At 40.2% G+C, this 17758-nt stretch overlaps 2 non-coding genes across 2 annotated transcripts; both read left to right on the forward strand.

The window, feature by feature from the left end:
* Window positions 1-9891: 9891 nt before the first annotated feature.
* On the forward strand, window positions 9892-10010 carry LOC145676250 (5S ribosomal RNA). The gene has a single exon (XR_014129346.1). It is a non-coding gene; the product is annotated as a 5S ribosomal RNA (ribosomal RNA).
* A 177-nt stretch (window positions 10011-10187) lies between these two features.
* Window positions 10188-10306, forward strand: LOC145676228 (5S ribosomal RNA). Its single transcript, XR_014129324.1, has one exon. It is a non-coding gene; the product is annotated as a 5S ribosomal RNA (ribosomal RNA).
* Window positions 10307-17758: the final 7452 nt, after the last annotated feature.

A 17758-nucleotide genomic window follows, 5' to 3' on the forward strand; every position in this document is an offset into this window, starting at 1 on the left:
TTTCATTACAAAGCACAAAATGGATGGTCCCTAACCTCGAGAATCTTCACAATTGTCGACGAGTTGAACTGCACTCATCTGATCAAAATCAAACTTAAAATGGCAGTTCACTTTCAACTGTTAAATAATATGATATGCAGGCTTCTGCTTTCCTAGTTACAGTCTATCCACTGTGGTATGCATATTAGTAGAAATGTGAGAGTGCATATTTATTAAAGATTTGCTTCAAAAAGCGATGAAAGACATAGGCATTGCCGCGGGCGGTGATAACAAGATGCCGGAAAACGAACAAGCAGAAAGAATATGGGCTGAAGAAGTGTAAACGACGACGCGGCGGCCCGTAAAGGTGTTGCCGTCCTATTAAATGAATAATATCAAAAGAAAGAAAAAAAAAGTAAAAAATTTCGCGCTCGTAATCAAGACAGAAAGCAACTAAAGGAAATCTTTGTTTTACGTCCCACGTTATGCCGCTTAGGCTAAAAGAGGCGCTGATTATGAGAAATGATTGAAATGGTGGTGGAATGAAGAAAGTGGGAGGAAACGGGAGAACCCCGCGGTAACCCACCGCACATAGTTTTTGTCCACCATAAAGTTAACTTGGCGGGGGCTCAAGACAGAAAGACGGTTGGAAAAACAAATAAACGATGTTGCATCCCGTAAAAATGTTGGCGACCTATGAAATCAATATTTTTTCTTAAAGAAAAAAAAAGAATTAAAAAGAGAAAAAAAGGTCAAAATTTCGCGCTCGCTTCGCTCGCGATCAGCAGAGAAAAGAGGACGTGACGCATCCCTAAAAGTGTTGGCGACCGATTGAATAAATATTGTGGGTAAAAAAAAAAAAAAAAAAGTCAAAAATTTCGCGCTCGCTTCGCTCGCGATCAGCACACAAAGAAGGACGTGACGCGCCCCTAAAGGTGTTGGCAACCGATTCAATACATATTGTCGGTAAAAAAAAAAAAAAAAAAAAAACGCTCGCTTCGCTCGCGATCGACATGAAAAAGGCAACGACGTGACGCCCCGTAAAATTGTCGGCGACCTATTCAATCAATATATTCGGTTGAAAAACAAAGTCAAAAGTTTCCCAATCGCTTCCCTCCCGATCGACATAAAAAAAAAGGCAACCCCTTCACCTCTCCTTATGCATTCATCAGTAAACATACAACCATAGATCACAATACCACTCACATCACCTATCAGTTCTCCACGTCCATCAAGATCCAATCATCGCCCTGGCCCTTTATGATGATACACAACATTACATGTTATTGTGTGCATTGCCCCGCGTTACAATACATGACCAAAAAAAGAGAAAAAAAGCTGCACTGCCTTCAGTGTAGACATGTTCGTATTCGTAGAAAATGATTTTAGGTACACGATAGTACAGTAATCTATCTTCACATGCTTCACATGTGAACGATACCTACACATGAAGAGGGCTCCCGAGGTTTCCTTTTCCAATAGGATGGAGCTCCACCACACTTGCAGAATGACGAGAAGTTATGTTAATAAATATATCCCAGAGTGTTTCGTAACTCGCCCTTGGTCCTAATGATGAAGCGTTCTTCAGATGGCCCCGATGTCTCCACACATGATACTATGCGACTTCTTTTCACGAGGCTCTCAAAGATCACGTTTGTGTCCTAACATTCTCTGCAGATATGACACAGCTGCGATAGCGGATCACAGAAGCCTTTCCTCTCCTTACAAGAGACGTGTTCATTCGAGTATGTGAGTAATTCGACTATCGATCAAATATCTCCCGTGTCACGATAGTAGTCACTTTCAATTCTTCTAACGAAGGTAAGAAAAAATGCTATACAAACTTCCTTTCGGTATATAAAGGATTAGGGGCCCAGAGAATATTTTCTTTCAAGAGGATACATTCTTTTTCGAACACCCTGTATATAGATCCTCTAATTATAACTGCAAACAAAATGTTGATTTTGCAATTGCTTCCATGAGAGAATATTCTGTGCACTTTCTTTCTGAAGGGCCGGGCCTAAACGTTTTCCTTAATCATTAAATTTAGTAGTTATCTACAATTACATAGTTTTCCATTGTTCTCAAAATAAAGATTTTTCTCTATGAATTGTTGAATGTTGCTAGGGATATTGAAGTAATTCTTTTTAGTGTTTTTTTCTTTACAATAATGTACTGAACGCCTGCATTAAGGAAGTTCGTGTGTCCATCTTGCAAAATGTTTCGTCTTTTTTCATGCCCACTAAGGTAAATATTCATTTTGCTCTTTTCTCTGTATGCAAACCACATTTCTTAAAGGCAACATTTTCATACAAATGTAGTACTAAAAACTTCTAATTGGCAACATCTGGGCTGCGAAGAGGAAAAAGAAAGAAATCTCGTACGTATTCGCGCGCAATTCGGAATTAGCCAATGAAAAGCACAAAAGCGGCCACCATCTCTCTCTCTTTCTTATTAACGGTTTTGTACTTTCTGCAGTTCTATCAGTGCTGCTAACCTCTTACTATATCATTGAATATGTATGTTTAGATATATATATATATATATATATATTTTTTTTTACAAAGAATCATACTACTACGGAATAATATTAAATGCCTTTAAACCCTCATTTCTGTTTGCACTTTCTGTTACACTACCTTCCCCGAACTTCTTTCAAGTTATTAAGTGCAGAACGGGGAGTTATACATATTTACTTGCGCTTTCACAATATCTGCACATTGTGTAATAATAGGAGACGTATAAAATAAAACTATATACTAATACGTATATATATATATATATATATATATATATATATATATATATATATATATATATACAGTACACATTCCACTATCCGAGGCTTTCCTTTTCTTTTCTTGCTGACGATAAATTACGCTTTTAGAAATGTTGTCTGAAAACAATAAGAATATGTGCAAAAAATACAATCAGAGGTAGAGGTCTTTAACAGGAAATAAGCAAGGGAGTTGAAAAATTTTTTATGCATGTAAAAAATATAGACATGAACCAACTTGTGAAATAAAAAGACCAGAAAACTACTCTTTCTAAATTATGTGTAAACTTTTTACCGAAAACGAAAGTTGCACGAAAGACTTTTTGTCCGTTTTTTGGCCTCCGGTGCTTGGGGTCCCTGATTCAATCCCAGCTCGTGCCGTGTGAACTTTGTCGTGCATAAAGACCGTGCTCATGGGTTTTCTCGGGTTTCTCCCGTTTCCTCCCACTTTCTTCATTCAGTACTCATCATCACCGTCTCCTTTAGCGTAACCGGTATAAGTATGCGACGTAAATCTAAATATTTCATTTCATTTCCCTTTTCTGCTCATACTGCTGATTATGCGCGATTATGCCAACATCCAACTCCGCGGATAATCGTGCGATTACTGTATATACAACTAATACAGATACAACTAATTATATTATCAGTTACAGTATCGGTTTTTATTTACTAATTTGCCTCACTTTATTTGCATCCCTGCAGTAAATAATTCTTATCGATAATAGTTAAAATGTATATTACATTTTAGTGCTTCACGACTGAATGATCATCTGCCTTACGTTATCTCGCAGCTGAAGAGAATGCTACACTGAAAACTACCTTGCGTTATAAAGGGTAAGTGAAACATATCTTAAAAATATCTTTCATACATTTCATTGTGTACATTAAAGAATGTAAGTTTGCCTTTTTCCTGTAATCAATACTTAATAAAGGATTTATTTTTATTTATTTATATACAATTTCATACGTGGTTCGTGATAGTAAACTCGATAGGACACAGTGGCACTATGAACATCCGAATCACTCATCATTCGAACATTCAAATATTTATTCGAATATTAGTATATTCCAAGTAATGTTAACGACGTTAATATGCTTGCCTTTATAGTTAATAATGTCAATTCTTACTTAAAACATACTTCCTTAACAGGACATTGAAGAAAAGGTAGTTGCCAACGGCCATACCATGCTGAATATGCGAATTCCATCTCGCAAGTTGCCAGATTTTCTGGCCAGAATCTTCTTGTACACCTCACAGCCTCTGTAATTGGCGGGGTGGGGGCCTCGACAATTAGCACAGGTTGGTGGTTCGCTTCTGGGCTTTTTGCAATCCTTCGTCCAGTGTTCAAGTCCACATTTAACACATCTGGGCTGGAGATTGCAGCCGGCCGCAGAATGCTGGAAGTTCTGACATCTGTGGCATTGAATTACATCTTGGGGGGAAGGCCTATACTCCTCGAATCTGACTGCTAAATGCAAAATATGCGGCAAGTTCACGAGCTTTTCCTTTAGTTTATTATCGGGCAACTTAACGAGATAGAGTGGCATTGGAACTTTTTCTTTTCCCTCGGTTTTCTTGTTTTTGTCACTGTACACCCGTTTGGACATTTGGTGCACTGTGACCCCTGTTGACTGTAAAACCCTGTTTATGTAGTCCTGCACGTCTGTAATGGGCATGTCGACTGGTAACCCCCTAATTACCACCCTGGCATGCTTTGCGTTGTTTCGTGCTGTGTGGAAATGAGCTATTTTGTTTTCCTGTATATACGCTAGTATTTCCTTGTAAGCTATCTCATTCCACACGTTTAACCTGAAGCCTTGACTGGTGACTGTCGCGGTGAGATTTCCAAACTTTCTTGAGATGTCACTGAAATTTTCTCTGTTTGTAACTGTGATGTAAGGATATTGTCTTGTTAGTGGTTTCTTTGGTGTTGTGTTCTGTGTTTGTGTCGTCTGTCTAATCTTGGGTGATTTCTGTAGTGCGCTAGAGTAAGTTGTCTCGCAAGTGGTGTCGCTAGAATCGTCTGATGTGCTACATGTGATGTTTTTAGAAAAGTCCGACTCTACATCTGTGTCTGAGCAACTACTACTAATATCAACGTCTGTAGGACTGATGTTAACTTGACTTATGTTCTTATCATCTAATGACAAATTCCGCCTGTGTCTACTATCCCTGATGTCATTTGTCTTGATACTAATTGACTGACCTGTGTCTTGATGACTGTCTGACCTGATCACCTCCTTGGCTGTTTGTAGTCGCTCCGGGATGCATCCTACTTCCGTGTCTGATGCCGCTTTCCTCTTCCGCCTGGCCATCTCGATTTAGCACTGTTACACTTGTATTGATAGTCACTTAGTTTATGGCACTTTGACCACTCGTCGCGTTTAGTTGAGCGTATAAGGCACTTTACACTGCGATATTTATCTTGAACGTTGTACTTTTAATCAGATATGTTACCCCTCAGAGAACAGGACAGGACCACATCCAAACAGCAATAGAAATAGCAACAGATAAGATCATAACCTGGGTTACATCAGTCCTAACCATCTCAGCACCTGTATACAACCATCAGAAGATACTAGACGCCATACAATCAACCACCAAGAAGATCTTTGGAAAAACCATAAACGCTCTCACAACAACAAGTGGAAAACTTCACATCACAAGACCAACCTACGCAGAGAAAATATAACAACCAGCTAACACAAAACCAGCCGTAACCAGTGACGAAAATAAACAGAGAAGAAAGGAAGCCAGGCCTCAAGCAACATGCAGTAGTAGCAGCGGAGGGGAATACATGGTGAAGAAGTAGCTGCAGCCTGCAGACCGATGACGACCAAAAGCAGAGATGATGGACCACGAGAACGGCCAAATGCATGCTTAAAAAATAACAACAAGCCCCACTAACAAAACACTTCCCAAATACAGACAACACAGATTAATAAACACCAATTCAGATAGGTTACTTAACTTAATTTATTACAACAGACTTGTTTACATGGATTTTTGCCACCCTTCTTGTGTGGTTTTGCCATGTAAATACTATTGCATGCAGCATGACCGATACAGGGGGTTTTTTCCTGGTTTCCAGGTTTTTTATCCCTCTATCAGGACAATAAAATCTTCTTTCGTGCTTTCCTATCTTCTATTTTACCCTTCTTTCTTTCTATTTACACTTTAACTACAGATCCGCGTGTAAGTGTCTTTCGAAAAAGATAGAAACCGCGAGACATACCCACCGACAACAGCTTTAGGCTATTAACTGCATGGGGGAGAGGCATGTAGTATGTTGGTTGATGCCTCACCCACTATCCAGGGCGCGGGCTTTCCCGAGGGGCGTCCTTTTTTTTTAACTTTTCACCCTCAAAAGGAGGCCGCAAGTCACGGAAGAGGCCCAGCCAGCAGACTCATTCCCAGATGTTTCCCCAGTGACTATAGAGAAGACCTTCTTAGGAGTTACTGTAGCCTACCTTAACAGAGTCATCAGCCTGAGAATCCTCAAAGAAGAGTTTCATGTTACACAAGTAGAAGACACCACGTACAATGTGCATTTCAAGTCAAAAACAGCAAGGGAGAGATTCCTGAAGATCTTCCATGACGCAGACTTTGGCTCGGAGGCTCGTATCCTGGAGAAGTGTAATGAGGCCACAACCAGAGAAGATGAAAATTCGTCGAAAAAAAACCAAAACGTTCCCACACAGGCAGAGAAACCTAAGCACACACAGGTGAGAAAACCATGCTCCGGCTCTTATGAGGGCCACACAAACACACAGGTGGAAAACCAAAAGAAAGAAGTAAAGAAGCCACACTCAAGTGAGACGTCTGGCCCTAGTAAGGACCACAAAGCATCTCCCCAAGATGAAAACAAGCATAGCAGCCCGAAGGAGGATGACTTCCAAGTAGTAAAAAGAAGAAACAGAAGACAAAAGGCAACGCAAGAAAATAACGAATTCTCGCAAACAGAAGAAAGAAGAAAGCCAACACGTGAATCAACACGCTAAAAGTGTTGGCGACCGATTGAATAAATATTGTGGGTAAAAAAAAAAAAAAAAAAAGTCAAAAATTTCGCGCTCGCTTCGCTCGCGATCAGCACACAAAGAAGGACGTGACGCGCCCCTAAAGGTGTTGGCAACCGATTCAATACATATTGTCGGTAAAAAAAAAAAAAAAAAAAACGCTCGCTTCGCTCGCGATCGACATGAAAAAGGCAACGACGTGACGCCCCGTAAAATTGTCGGCGACCTATTCAATCAATATATTCGGTTGAAAAACAAAGTCAAAAGTTTCCCAATCGCTTCCCTCCCGATCGACATAAAAAAAAAGGCAACCCCTTCACCTCTCCTTATGCATTCATCAGTAAACATACAACCATAGATCACAATACCACTCACATCACCTATCAGTTCTCCACGTCCATCAAGATCCAATCATCGCCCTGGCCCTTTATGATGATACACAACATTACATGTTATTGTGTGCATTGCCCCGCGTTACAATACATGACCAAAAAAAAGAGAAAAAGAGCTGCACTGCCTTCAGTGTAGACATGTTCGTATTCGTAGAAAATGATTTTAGGTACACGATAGTACAGTAATCTATCTTCACATGCTTCAGATGTGAACGATACCTACACATGAAGAGGGCTCCCGAGGTTTCCTTTTCCAATAGGATGGAGCTCCACCACACTTGCAGAATGACGAGAAGTTATGTTAATAAATATATCCCAGAGTGTTTCGTAACTCGCCCTTGGTCCTAATGATGAAGCGTTCTTCAGATGGCCCCGATGTCTCCACACATGATACTATGCGACTTCTTTTCACGAGGCTCTCAAAGATCACGTTTGTGTCCTAACATTCTCTGCAGATATGACACAGCTGCGATAGCGGATCACAGAAGCCTTTCCTCTCCTTACAAGAGACGTGTTCATTCGAGTATGTGAGTAATTCGACTATCGATTAAATATCTCCCGTGTCACGATAGTAGTCACTTTCAATTCTTCTAACGAAGGTAAGAAAAAATGCTATACAAACTTCCTTTCGGTATATAAAGGATTAGGGGCCCAGAGAATATTTTCTTTCAAGAGGATACATTCTTTTTCGAACACCCTGTATATAGATCCTCTAATTATAACTGCAAACAAAATGTTGATTTTGCAATTGCTTCCATGAGAGAATATTCTGTGCACTTTCTTTCTGAAGGGCCGGGCCTAAACGTTTTCCTTAATCATTAAATTTAGTAGTTATCTACAATTACATAGTTTTCCATTGTTCTCAAAATAAAGATTTTTCTCTATGAATTGTTGAATGTTGCTAGGGATATTGAAGTAATTCTTTTTAGTGTTTTTTTCTTTACAATAATGTACTGAACGCCTGCATTAAGGAAGTTCGTGTGTCCATCTTGCAAAATGTTTCGTCTTTTTTCATGCCCACTAAGGTAAATATTCATTTTGCTCTTTTCTCTGTATGCAAACCACATTTCTTAAAGGCAACATTTTCATACAAATGTAGTACTAAAAACTTCTAATTGGCAACATCTGGGCTGCGAAGAGGAAAAAGAAAGAAATCTCGTACGTATTCGCGCGCAATTCGGAATTAGCCAATGAAAAGCACAAAAGCGGCCACCATCTCTCTCTCTTTCTTATTAACGGTTTTGTACTTTCTGCAGTTCTATCAGTGCTGCTAACCTCTTACTATATCATTGAATATGTATGTTTAGATATATATATATATATATATATATATTTTTTTTTTTACAAAAAATCATACTACTACGGAATAATATTAAATGCCTTTAAACCCTCATTTCTGTTTGCACTTTCTGTTACACTACCTTCCCCGAACTTCTTTCAAGTTATTAAGTGCAGAACGGGGAGTTATACATATTTACTTGCGCTTTGACAATATCTGCACATTGTGTAATAATAGGAGACGTATAAAATAAAACTATATACTAATACGTATATATATATATATATATATATATATATATATATATATATATATACAGTACACATTCCACTATCCGAGGCTTTCCTTTTCTTTTCTTGCTGACGATAAATTACGCTTTTAGAAATGTTGTCTGAAAACAATAAGAATATGTGCAAAAAATACAATCAGAGGTAGAGGTCTTTAACAGGAAATAAGCAAGGGAGTTGAAAAATTTTTTATGCATGTAAAAAATATAGACATGAACCAACTTGTGAAATAAAAAGACCAGAAAACTACTCTTTCTAAATTATGTGTAAACTTTTTACCGAAAACGAAAGTTGCACGAAAGACTTTTTGTCCGTTTTTTGGCCTCCGGTGCTTGGGGTCCCTGATTCAATCCCAGCTCGTGCCGTGTGAACTTTGTCGTGCATAAAGACCGTGCTCATGGGTTTTCTCGGGTTTCTCCCGTTTCCTCCCACTTTCTTCATTCAGTACTCATCATCACCGTCTCCTTTAGCGTAACCGGTATAAGTATGCGACGTAAATCTAAATATTTCATTTCATTTCCCTTTTCTGCTCATACTGCTGATTATGCGCGATTATGCCAACATCCAACTCCGCGGATAATCGTGCGATTACTGTATATACAACTAATACAGATACAACTAATTATATTATCAGTTACAGTATCGGTTTTTATTTACTAATTTGCCTCACTTTATTTGCATCCCTGCAGTAAATAATTCTTATCGATAATAGTTAAAATGTATATTACATTTTAGTGCTTCACGACTGAATGATCATCTGCCTTACGTTATCTCGCAGCTGAAGAGAATGCTACACTGAAAACTACCTTGCGTTATAAAGGGTAAGTGAAACATATCTTAAAAATATCTTTCATACATTTCATTGTGTACATTAAAGAATGTAAGTTTGCCTTTTTCCTGTAATCAATACTTAATAAAGGATTTATTTTTATTTATTTATATACAATTTCATACGTGGTTCGTGATAGTAAACTCGATAGGACACAGTGGCACTATGAACATCCGAATCACTCATCATTCGAACATTCAAATATTTATTCGAATATTAGTATATTCCAAGTAATGTTAACGACGTTAATATGCTTGCCTTTATAGTTAATAATGTCAATTCTTACTTAAAACATACTTCCTTAACAGGACATTGAAGAAAAGGTAGTTGCCAACGGCCATACCATGCTGAATATACCGGTTCTCGTCCGATCACCGAAGTCAAGCAGCATCGGGCCTGGTCAGTACTTGGATGGGTGACCGCCTGGGAACACCAGGTGCTGTTGGTATACTTTTTCTAATTTTGTTTTTCACAAAGACGAATATTCTCACATCGTTCACCACGATAATTTCGTAATCATGCATTACTTAAAACAATTAGCAACGCTTTCCACGCGCTGGTCTTTTTGAGTATTCACCGACAAACCTACGTAGCTACAATAACTCACTCGAAGCCATATGCATTCGCCAACGGCCATACCATGCTGAATATACCGGTTCTCGTCCGATCACCGAAGTCAAGCAGCATCGGGCCTGGTCAGTACTTGGATGGGTGACCGCCTGGGAACACCAGGTGCTGTTGGCATCTCTTTTTCAAATTTCATTATCCTTCAAGTACGAAAATACTAGAAACATTAATTTTATAGTACTTTCAAGAGATAATTTATCAACATTATTTCATAGCGATTAATCGATATTCTAAGCGTTATACCCACTATTTCTTACACTAACAGCCTGTTTATTTGCACGGCACATTAAAATAACCTGATTTCCGATCCGTGTGCACCTACTACTATACTTAACACGGAATGTATTACCACTTTTTAAAAGTAAATTATTATGACTAAGTGTAGATCTCCGGCGAGTAAATGCCTTTCGTATACAAGCACGACACATCTCCGCTATGTGCTTTACTTTTTTACTAACAGCATATAGAAATTGGATTTCAAGGTGTTTCTACATAACAGAATGAAGCAAATTTCGTGATTTAACTCTTTCGAATAATGTGTTGGTCCTGACAAGGACCGTTTGAAATGAAAAATCTTGAAGAAGATTTTTACTTAGAGCTTGTGTACTTGGTAACAGCCTTCGTACCCTCACTTACAGCGTGCTTGGCAAGTTCACCAGGCAAAAGAAGGCGCACAGCTGTTTGGATTTCCCGGCTGGTGATAGTTGACCGCTTATTGTAATGGGCCAAACGAGAAGCTTCAGCAGCAATACGCTCGAAGATGTCATTAACAAAGCTGTTCATGATACTCATAGCTTTGCTAGATATGCCAGTGTCAGGATGCACTTGCTTCAAAACTTTGTAGATGTAAATGGCATAGCTCTCCTTCCTCCTCCTCTTCTTCTTCTTATCTCCCTTGGAGATATTCTTTTGGGCTTTACCAGCCTTCTTTGCAGCCTTTCCGCTAGTTTTTGGTGGCATGATGACTCACTCGTTCAGCAAAATTAGATGTGTCCGCAGAAACAGAAATTCCGCAGAAACAGAAAAGTTAAAAATAAGGACGCCCCTCGGGAAAGCCCGCGCCCTGGATAGTGGGTAAGGCATCAACCAACATTCTACATGCCTCTCCCCCATGCAATTAGTAGCCTAAAGCTGCTGTCGGTGGGTATGTCTCGCGGTTTCTATCTTTTCGGAAGACATTTACACGCGTATCTGTGAATAAAGTGTAAATAGAAAGAAAGAAGAGTAAATTAGAAGACAGGAAAGCGCGTAAGAAGATTTTATTGTCCTGATAGAGGGACAAAAAACCTGGAATCCAGGAAAAAACCCCCTGTATCGGTCATGCTGCATGCAATAGTATTTACATGGCAAAACCACTTGTGAAGGGTGGTGAAAATCCATGTAAAAATGTCTGTATTAATAAATTAATAAATTATATTTTAATTTAAATTACAAAACCTATCTGTAAATGTTACACTAGCTGTGTTGTCTGTAATTGGGAGGTGTTTTGTTAGTAGGGAAGTCTGTTATTTTTTAAGCATGCATATCTGTATTCATTGTCCATGGTCTCGCCAGGTCGTCATCGGTTTGCATCAGTCCCAGTTGCGTTGATTACCCCTGCTCTACACTGTTATCTCCGCACTGCTTCTTCTGCTTTAATGGTGGTCTGTCTAAGTTTGGATTTCTCTTCACAGTATCTGCGTAGGTGTTGCTGATGTAGATCTGGCCTGTAGTGGTTGTAATTGCGTTGACTGTATTTCCGAAGATTTTTCTGGACGCTGCTGTTATGGCTATTGTGAGGTTTCTGCGTTGTTGTTGACTTGTGGTTGTTGTGAGTATGTATGTCGTCCAAGTTACTATTTTGTTTGTGGCTTTTTCTATTGCTGCTTCTATCCATTTCTTCATTTCACTGTTGCTTTCTTCTTCTGTACTTGTTGTGGGCGTTTGTGGTGACTGATGTTCCTGAAAAGAGCCGGTGGTTGGATCTGATTTGTCTTCTATTGTTATTAGTGGTGGCGGTCGTCTTGGTTGTTGCGCTGGCGGTCTTTTTGGGCAACTGCTGCCACCAGTACGGTGTGAATCGCTGATGCACGTGGCACAGAAGTTATTGTTTCTTTGTTTGTTGCACTCTTCTTTGTGCTGTTTGCCACAGCGGTTGCATACTCTCTCTTCTTTGCACCAGTACTTCAGGTGCCCGTACTGGTAGCAGTTATGACATGGCATCGGCCTTGGGAGCGTCCTCGAAGTTTCTACTTTGTATAGTTTATGTTGTATCTTCACTCCGGTTGCTAGTAGCTGGTTCACTTGCTGTGGATCGTCAGAGAAAATTCTCAGCAAGGGTGTTGGGCCTCTGTCCGTTTTGATTCTTGTGATGTTCCGGATGTTGAGTTTTTGTTTCCTAAGTTCCAACTTTATTTCTTCCACATCTAAGTTAGTTGGTACACTTTTTACGACGCATGTAAAGGTGGTGCTGTTTCTTCTGCTTTGATTTGTTCTGCTCCTGGATTCTGCTGTAGCTATTGGTCCATCATGATTCTCTCTATTATGTGGCAGGGGTGAAGAGTGGGTTTGGTTGCTGGCTTTTGTGGGTGATCGTTGCTCTGTCTTCTGATTTTCTCTGGGTGTTTGGTCCTGAAGAGGGCCGGTGTGCTTTTGTTTTTCTTCTTGTTTGGCTTCTTTCTTCTGTCTTCTTGGCTTCACCAGGGTGAAGCCGTTCGATTCTTCTGGAGCTCTTCTTTCATTGGTTTCTTGGTGTGTGTTGTTCTCTTCTAAGGAAGGTTCGTCTTTGTGCGTTGTTGGTTTCTTCTTATCTTGGTCTTGTTTGTCGTGTTTCTCTTGTTGGGCTTCTTCTTCTGTGTTGTTGGCTTCTTCATCTTCCACGAAGTACGCTTGTGGGCCGAACTCGGAAGCTCTGAATAGCCGAAGGAACATATTTTTTGTAACAAGATTGGAAAAAAGAAAAGTAATTTCCCTGTGTCCAGTTTTTCTCATCTTCACGTTTGTTAGGTCCATCTTACTTGCTGCAAGGTCCATAATGTCCCTTCCTCTTTTGAACCCTCCGCTAAAGTTGACTAGCGTTACTAGCAGGTCAAAATCTATTGAGGCATCTGGGTTGGTGATCTCGAACGAAGCTTCCCCTCGCTCCGTCTTGTCTTGCACGGTTGGCACTCTCCGGGTAGGAGTCATCTTCCTTGGACGCGGCATGTTTGGTAACACTTTGCACTTTGGTCCTGAAAAGGGCCACACTTTCTGAGTACACACAATGTCACTTTTGCACTATAGGGGTGGTTTGGTCCTTCAAAGGGCCCGTTAGTCTCTAAATTTTTAGTGTCTTGTGCTTCTCTAAGCTGTCCCGGGGAGATAGTATTGCGTTCTCGTCAGCCGACTGTCGCCAAAGGCTGTACAACCTATATGGCCAGCGCGAAGCTTGACTCACAATAGGGGGTCCAGCCGACGAAAAACAATGCCTATTTCCACAGGAAGCGGTGTGTGTTAAATGTGTTGTGAATTTTTCTTTATTAGAACACAGTGAAACACAGTTTCTCTTCTCTAATTGACTCAATGCAGAGTCTTTAAGTATCTCAGCTCTGAGATCACTTTGTTGGGGAGCACACCTCAGTTAACACCGCAAGGTTTACTGGTGTGTCACGGCGTCTTCTCTTCTCTCGGCGTCGCTGATTTATCGACTTCATTTAAACTACAGTACGTGTTTCAATTCGCGCCAACTGCCTTGCTTTTCATTTGATGCACTCGGGTGCACGCTTGAAGTAGTAACAAAACTGACTTGATTCATGGGAGGCCGCAATTTTTCCTCTCATCTTATTACGAAAGAATATTGAACAATGTCTGGTCGCGGCAAAGGTGGAAAAGTCAAGGGAAAGAGCAAGTCCCGCTCCAGCAGGGCTGGCCTTCAATTCCCAGTAGGCAGAATCCATCGTCTTTTGCGAAAGGGTAACTATGCCGAACGAGTTGGTGCTGGCGCTCCCGTGTATTTGGCTGCAGTCATGGAATACCTGGCAGCTGAAGTTCTTGAGTTGGCAGGCAACGCTGCTCGTGACAACAAGAAGACTAGGATTATTCCACGTCATCTGCAGTTAGCTATCCGTAACGACGAGGAATTAAACAAGTTGTTGTCTGGAGTTACAATCGCTCAGGGTGGTGTTTTGCCCAACATTCAAGCTGTACTTCTGCCCAAGAAAACTGAGAAGAAGGCATAAATGTAAGACCTATATCTCATACAAATCGGCCCTTATGAGGGCCACAAACCCCTTTATAGAGGAGATTTACGATTGAAATGAATTGTTTTCGATATACAGACTCATCAAAAGTGTCTGAGATAGTTGCTTAGTTTCATTCGAAATTCTCGCTGCTATTCGATTAATTAGTATATGTGTAGTCGTCGATCGTAATTGAAGCCCATAGGAAGTCACACTAACTTTAGAATACTCCAAACAGCGATGTGCTTAGTTCCCACTACATTATTAATTATAAGATCATTACCTTTTGTATTGTCGCTAGCTACATTTTTTTGATATTTGCGTACATCGGGCTCATATTACCCAGAGGACAGGACAGTCGAGCCCAGATTCTCAGCAATGGAAGAAAACCTCATACCACATATTCTCATGTACTTCATGCTAGACAAAGGAATTTCCAACATTCTTAAAGCACTCATGTTTCTCTCTTGCGTTGGCTTGGCTGAAATTACTCTGTTCAATATGTTCTCGACATTTATTATTGTTCATTACTATGCCCCAATGACATCATGAACAGAGCGGATCAGAAAACTTTCCTAAATTTCTTTTGCAACATAGTAATGACATTAAATGCACACTTAAGTACGATTTATTCTTTGCAAGGTCGATATTCATATTTGTGTGATATGTGTTATATGTATATGGTTTGTAATACGCAACTACTCTTATTCTCTGATCTCAGAACTCATTTGCTACTGTGCCCAACGAGCGAGCCTAGGTTTCTTGTAACTACTGCCTTTCTTTAGTAAATAATGTGAAGTATACAATGCATTAACCTACATCTCATATTTGTATTACTCTTTATTTTAGTAACCCGCTACGAAGTGTCATTAATTTACATGTAAATCACAATAGACACTACCGCAAAAGAAAAAAATCGAACCCAAGACCACGTAAACAAGATAAAGGACAAGATTCAGGTTTCTAACGCATTATTCGCCCCTCACAGCACAGTATAGAAGTTGTATAAGCCTCTATACGTACATCCTACTGTCAGAGCAGAAATTCCGACTTGCGTTTCGCATCTCTCATGCTCGCTACTTCCAACAAATCGCCACTTTCCAACCAGAACCCCTTCTCCAGCATTAATACTGCTACATGATATGAATACGTATACATGAACGTACATAATGTAAAAAAAACGTATGATTTTCTCAAATTAATCTCTCTACGTCTGTAATTTTGTGTGCATCAAAAGGCTTTAATGTAGTTACACGAATTCTTATAATCTAACAGAAAATCGCACAAAGTAAATCTTTCCCTTTATATAAATTTGTTGGCTCTGAAAAGAGCCGTTTATGCCAATTTTATATCCAAAATAGGAGGAACCCCAACTTAACCTCCGAAACCGTACAGGGTTCTTCCTTGCCTCTTCAAGGCATACACAACATCCATAGCTGTCACTGTCTTCCTCTTGGCGTGTTCTGTGTATGTAACAGCATCTCTGATTACGTTCTCCAGGAATACTTTCAATACTCCTCGGGTCTCTTCATAAATGAGACCAGAGATACGCTTCACACCACCACGGCGAGCAAGACGCCTAATAGCGGGTTTGGTGATACCCTGGATGTTGTCACGAAGAACTTTACGGTGGCGCTTGGCACCTCCTTTGCCAAGACCCTTGCCTCCTTTTCCACGTCCTGTCATTTCGATATGTTACTGCTTCGCTCACCACACACGAGAAATACAAGCCCAAGCAGCCCAAGACTCGTGGTTTTGTTCCTTCGATCATGCAGGGAAAGCACGGAGGAAAAACACAAAACGTGTCTAAGCCAATGAGAACTGTCCTTTTCGACTGACTTTATCCAATGAGAAATAGCTTGATTTAACGGTTTTGCTCTTTATATAACTTGACTTCATTCAGCGCGCAATCACACATTCAGCGCGCAATCAGTGCCAGCGTACACAGTATATTTTAGTCCACTATAATGGGGCGAAAACGTCTTCGGAAGCCAATCAACTCCAAACCAGACCCCCCCTCAACACACGAAGATAGTGATACACAACAGTCTACAGAAACAGAGAATAACTCTAATATTTCACCCACTAACACACATACAGAGAAGAACTCTGACAATTCACTCACCAACACAAATCCAGAGAAGAACTCTGATACCTCCACCACTAACTCAGAAACATGCCCTCATCAAACAGAGAAGAATACTAAACCAATAGCCAACTCATATACTGCACATTATGTGTTTACACATTTAGCTACCCAATTTCATGACATTGAAGAATTCTATTCGCCTCTCAGAGACCGACTTCCAGACTTTGAATATTGTATTGCAGGCCGACCAACCCTTAACAAAGAAGGATATCATCTTGCCTTTAAGTGTCAAGAAGCTCTTGACGCATTTCATAAGAAGTTCAAACCGAGTGATTTTGGCCCCAAAACCAGAATAACACCAATTTTGACTCCTGAAGACATCAAAAAGGCTGACGGAATCCTACCACCACCGCCAAACAAACATACCAAGAAGAACAGCAGACATACTTATACATGCGTCATCAAAGGCGTAGATGTCGACCTTACTATTCCAGAGCTCAAGGAATCATTCATAAAAGCAGGATTAGATTTTTGCAACCTAACAAGAATCCGCAACTCTGATGGTCCACTTCCGCTAATAAGGCTTTTCTCTTCAAATACAGAAACCATTAGCAGCTTAATTGCGAAGGGTATCATCATTAACAACAAGAAACATCGAGTTGAGGCATCAAGATCGGCGGCACGACCTACACCATGTTACAATTGTTACAAATACGACCATCTAACCCATCTCTGTACGCAGAGTAGAGTCTGTTTTCGTTGTGGCGAAAGTCACACTTCACCTTGTGGAAGACCAATTAACCGAATGTTCTGCGCCACCTGTAAGACAATAGGACATCGCACAGGAAGCAGTGACTGCCCCAAGAGGCCACACCTCACAGAAAGAAGACAAATCATCCCAAACATTTTAAATACAACAGAATTCCCACCACTACCAGAAACTGGCCCTTGCAAGGATCACCACCAGACCTCCACAATTCCAGAAGATGAAGAAGCAGAAGAACCCGACCAGCAACAGACCACTCCAAATTCAGATTTTCAAGACCAAATTAACGAAGCAATAGAACGAGCCACAAATTCCATCATGAAATGGGTAGCATCAATACTTGCAATAGTAACAGAACCCCCGAAACAAAAAACACTCCATCAGGCCATTTCTCAAGCCACCCGACAAATTTTTCGAAAACAGTTAAATATTCTCACAACCACTCATGGCAATATCTATATCACTCATAACAATTTATCCCCATTTTCACAGAAAAACAACACATCTAATTCTTCTCA

Source organism: Thermobia domestica, chromosome 18 (genome assembly GCF_964235325.1).
Source record: "Thermobia domestica chromosome 18, izTheDome1.hap1.1, whole genome shotgun sequence".
Lineage (NCBI taxonomy): Eukaryota > Metazoa > Arthropoda > Insecta > Zygentoma > Lepismatidae > Thermobia > Thermobia domestica.